Source organism: Protopterus annectens, chromosome 2.part2 (genome assembly GCF_019279795.1).
Source record: "Protopterus annectens isolate FY-2018-M chromosome 2.part2, PAN1.0, whole genome shotgun sequence".
Lineage (NCBI taxonomy): Eukaryota > Metazoa > Chordata > Ceratodontiformes > Protopteridae > Protopterus > Protopterus annectens.
In genome coordinates, this window is record NC_056730.1 from 785941078 (window position 1) to 785947077 (window position 6000).

Genomic DNA, 6000 nt, shown 5'->3' on the forward strand with positions numbered 1-6000 from the left:
AAGGTGTGTGACACATGCTGTAGGTAGCATCCACCTTTGCAACCCAGGTAACCTATTGTCTGTCATGTCCACACATCCATGAATGTGTATACGTAGCATAAATATGCCAGTACTTCATGTACATGTATGCATGTGTATCACACAGCACAGACACAGATATATAATTTACGGGCCACATACAGGTATCAGGTAGTAAACCAGTATGTTGTGCATATATACTGACAGGTACAATGTACCTAGCTGTAAACCTGTGTGTTTACAATAGGAGTCCATTACAATGTGTTCTGTACATGTAAGTGTTTGAGCATGAACACTGTGTCCTTCAGTGGTTAGAATCGAAGTGTATCCCAAACAGCACTGTGCTACTAAGTGTATGAGTGTACCCACTGCCACCTTGTGTAATTTGAGTCAGTGCATCCAACAAGCCCTTTGTTACTAAGTGTATGAGCATGCCCAGTATAACCTTGTGTAGTTGTAGTCATAGTGCATCCCAAATGGCCCTGTGCTACCAAGTGTATGAGCATGCCCACTGTAACCCTGTATAGTGATAGTAGTTGTCCATTCCACAGATGGACATACTCCAGTTCAGGTTCCTGTTGTGCTACAACTATACCTCTCAGACCTACCTGTGGATGATGTGTCTTGTTTGTGCATACAGGTTGTAATGGAGACCTACTTTAAGCACACAAGTCTACAGCTATGTACTTCTTGACTGTCAGTCTCCCTGTTGTTATCCTCAATTGTAGAAAGGCAGTCTGAATGCCTTGGAATGTGTAATCTCTGTGGCGCATCTTGTAACTGTGTACTACTGTAATAGTGATCTGTAGATAGCCAGGAGTTCTGATCCCACCACTGGCAACTGTGTGCGTGTGTTTGTGTGTGTAACAACAAATGCCTGAGTGTGTGGCAAATGGCTGAGTGTGTTTGGGTATGTGTGTGTGTCTCAGCAAATGCCTGAGTGTGTGTGTCAGCAAATGGCTGAGTATGGTTTTGTGTGTGTGTGTGTGTGTGTGTGTGTGTGTGTGTGTGTGTGTGTGTGTGTGTGTGTGTGTATTTGTGTCTGCATCCTGTCATGACAGTGGGTTTGCTGCATTCCAAAGACATACTTCCTTTTTCACTGGCCTTTATCCTTTTCAACTGCTAAACCTCTCTCTTCCCCCCTCCCGACTGCAAGTAATCAGTCCTGTGATGTCACCAAGCTCAGACGTGGAATCAGTAAGTGTAATTGTATGTGTTCTGTGGGACATACCCCAACTGCATACCACTGTACTAGTTACCTTTACATAGGCAAGACGTGCATGCACAATACTGGCAAGTGTGTGCATGTCTGTGTGTGTGACTACCCTGTAGCCAGGCATATACATGTGTAATATCTTTTAGCACACCATGGTAGCCATCTCTGGTGACCAGTGTCTACAAAGTATTACATAATTAGGAATGGTAAAGAATACACAGTCAAGCACGACTACAGTTGGGTATGTTATTTCCCTGTTCCACTGTAGAGCAGTGACACAGAAGTGGTTGCTGTGGTGTAGGTCCATGCCAATCATTCCCCAACCCTAACTCCACAATCCCCGAGATAGATTACATTAGCAATCATTCCCCACCCCAAACTCCACATACACAACAACCATCCCTTCTCTGGTGAACTGCTTATGATTTAAATGTTATAACACAAGAGATGACTCTGTTTTGTGTACAAGTCAGTTCCTTTGGAACCCTTCTGTGTCACAAATTGGTTTAGACGTGTGTGTATATATATATATATATATATATATATATATATATATATATATATATATATATATAGTTATGACAGTTGTACAGATGTTGACTTGTCTTTGTTGTTTCACAGAGTACAGTATATTCAAGGGTACTGTATATATGTACACAAAGTGACTGTCCCATTTGTTTTCAGTACTGTGGAATACCTGTAGGAGGATATGCATTATAGACTCCATGCAACATGTGCACAACCCAGATGGATTAGTGGCACATCCAGTGATCTCAGTGTGCATGGTCTAGGGTTCAAGACCTGCAAGTCTTGTTAATACTGTCAAGTAGGACTGCATAAGACAGTTGTAAGCAGGTGTAAATGTGTTTTCGTAACAGTAGGCAGTGGGTACATGCAGGTAACCGACATGTACAACCCGCAGTACAATTGGAATGCCCTTCTTTGACAATCCAGCTGATGTCACCCACCTACGAATACACCTCTGGGACTGCTGTAACCCAATAATCTCCATGGTGCATGCTGTAAATGTGTAATGCTGTAGTGTGTTAAACTAGTTTGGTAGGTGTTCTAATCCCAGACAGGTCAACTGTGTGTGTTTGCCTGCCTGCCTGTGAAAGTAACAATGCCTTTTAGAGTATGCACACTCTTTACAATTCACATGACCACCTTTGGCAATCCTGCTGATGTCACCCACCTAGACATATACCTCTGGGACTGCCGCAACCCAGTAATCTCCGTAGCTCATTCTGTAACTGTGTAATGCTGTAGTGTGATACACTAGTTAGGTAGGTCTTCTATTCCAAGACATGGCAGGTGTGTGTGTGTGTGTGTGTGTGTGTGTGTGTGTGTGTGTGTGTGTGTGTGTGTGTTTGACTGTCAGAGCCTGTGTGGAGGTGGCTGTGAGTATCTAACCACTGGACATGTTGGGGACAATGTGCTTTTACTATGTTCCCCACTGGATGCCTGCAACATATGTGGTGCCATCAAATGTGATCCACAGAAGCCATACAATGCCTTATACATATGCCCTGTATGGACCGATGCCACTGACTCCAGGGAATAACTGCATCATGCTATCAATGCAGGTGCAGGGTCAACCTGCTGACTATAAGCAGGACCTGCCACACCAGGCCAGTATTGGCATATCAGAGGATAACAGTCTGTGTACTCAACATGTGTCAGCCAAACCAGGTACACCTGTCCATGTCACTGTACATTATTGTGGGATGCGCACATTCCAGGCAATGTCCATGTCAAGGACTATCAAACACAGACATGGCATGCATTGTAAAGCTATGGCCATACACAATGGTAACCAAGATGTCAGAACAGTTCATACAATACCCATCTGTGTGGGACATTGCAGACACTGCACCCATGTACCACATTGCACACCATTGTCGGATGGCATGATGCCAAGGATTACCCCTCACCTAGCCTTGTACAGCCATCTTGCACAGCCGACCACTAGACACCCATGAAGCAATGCACACATCATGTCAGTACTGGCACCTTGTGTCTGTGTGTGGGGTATGATGCTCCCAACCACAGTCCCTCCCAGTATAACCCCCATTGGCTTACCAACAGATGTCAAAAACATTCACATGCCCTAGCCCAAAGAACCTCCGGATATCCCCTGTGGTGCATGTAGTACCTGTGCATTACTGCAGTTTGGCAAACTAAGTAGTTTGGAAGTGTATTTGTGGGCCTGGCAAAGAGTGTCAATGTGAGTCCATTAGAGAGTGTGGTTGTGTTGAAAATGACATCCGTTCATGTGGACAGCCATGTATACTACACCTAATGTATGTCTACTATATCTCTGTTGCAGATGTCGCACACTAACACTCATATATGTTCTACAGCACACCAACATGTCAGCTTTGTGGCACATGTAGTAACTGCATGCACTTGTAATAGCAATGACTAGTCAGTAAGGGGTTTGACCCCCTGTACTGGTACTTGTGTGACAGACAATGCTTAGGTTTTAGTCTCCAAGCCCTTTTCTAATGTACTTTACCTCGGTCTGTCCATCCCACACACTGTCTGGTAGATGTGGAGGTGTGCACCTGCTCAGCAGCAGCTTGTGTTTTGTAAGTGATAGTCATGATCAGGTGATGGCCTCTGTACCTATTGCCGTCCTCCTCTAGCTGATTGCATGTGGAACAGCTGTGATGATTTTCCCATAGCCAATCACATGAAAAACACAGTACAATATCTAGGAACATCATGTTGGTGTTTGTTTACCCATGACAATCGCTGTGAGTGGTACCTGGATCTGGTGTTTGGTAAATGGCATCACAGATGATATCTGGATGTTCCTCAAACAACATACACAGTGGGAAATAGCCTAAAGACAGGAGGGTGATGTGCCAGATGTAAGTGTAGCTATGCTTCATTGTGACTACTGCCTGTTTAACAAGTTGTGTGTGGTAATGGCTATTCTGCAAAACTGACAAGACAGTGCTCTGTTTGTGAGGGACCCCCATCTGTAGGGCCATCTGTTGACTGGTCAGTGTGTGGAACCACTTGTTTCCTGTGTTACTTAGAACTTTAGAAAATGCGAAAAAGAAACCAATAAAAACCAAAGGAGCCAGCAACTATAACAAAAACTGTTTTACTTAGCGCTTTCGGTAAAACCAATGCTTCACCTTCTTCAGATAAAAAACAAATCAGTTAAGGCTGTTTAAATATTCTTACACAAAATAATTAACAAATTAATTAACCATCTAATTAACAATTAACCTAATAACATTCATAAAAATAAAAATAAAAATAAAAAGCACATATCTGACTATGTACGTTTTGTTTCACTTATTGGTTCTAATTACACATTTGTGACTATAGAGGTTTTTTGAGCTGTTATTTAAAATCGTTTTGAAAAGGTTTTTATTATTATGACTGTAACATTGAGTGTATATGGATTGTGCGGAAAGAGCTAAGTAAAACAGTTTTTGTTATAGTTGCCGGCTCCTTTGGTTTTTATTGGTTTCTTTTTCGCATTTTCACTAAGTTTGTTTTGGTGTTTTGGTTTCCTGTGTTACTTACTGAACACACATCTGTGAACTGCAGGAGCATAGTGTGAGGACTGCAGTCAGTACATGGTGATAGTGATGAACTGCTGCCATCGCATCCCTGATTGGACATATGTCACATGAAACAGTGGTAAGACAGACTCTGTCTGAGGTTCTCAGTGACATGCCAATAATGAGCCATTGTTCATAGCTGCAGTCACAAGTCTTCTACACTTTGTACAGATGTCATGCAGTATATATGCATGTGTTGTGCTCCCTCTGCAAATGTATACCATCTGTTGTGTTGGGTTGATGGTCACATCTACGCATGCTGTTATAAGTAATCCTGAATACTGTTGACTATTACTAAGCCATAGCTGTGTTTAAATTGCAACACCATAGGCTATATGGGTTTGGAGGTCCCAGCAGAACCTCCTGTCCCACTTCAGCTGGCCATGGAACCAGGCAACAGCACATCTGGGGCCCAGCCTAGGACCTCCATATCTATTGGTTCTGCACCACCTTCTGGTGGTACCACCACTGAGGATGGGGCTTGTTACCCCTGAGAACAGGTCTAAACAAGAACATGTCCGCTGTTGTACAGTCCTGGATGTCATGTGTAGGGGGCTCAATAAGGGGTTTTGAGGCCAGATATGCCAGCTCAAGGGCATTCACATTTACAGGGTGAGGCTGCCCATCCTAGACAGCCCCCAGCACTGCCACCTTTGCAGCTGTTTTGGTGCAGTGTTGGCTGCCCAGGGCTGGGGACCTCCATCTCACTGTTTGCATCTGGGGGCTCATGGGCTCGTGACTGCCAAACACACCTCCCCGTCTGAGGTGTATCCCCCCATGTGTCATATACCGACCCTGTATGCTGTCTTGTCTGTCATCCTACCATACCTATCCTCCATGAGCATACCTACTCTCCTTCCCCCACATCCCACTCTAACCCTATTGAAACAAATGGCCAATCGGTTCCTAGAACAACATTTGCCCCATACATAGCTGTCCATTTCACACAAGTGTCCACTGGACACATGTAACCCTTTTAATATGCATCACAACATACTCCAGTTGTCCTCACCCCTGTCTCTCAGGCACACCATCCTAGTATGCACATGACTCCTAAATGTTCCAGGTACACGTGATGCGGATGACCCCATTGTACACACAACACTAACGGTTCCTCTGTGGTTACCCCATTTACCTTTATCATGATGATGATGTCGCACACAGCACTTTGCAAGAGTACTG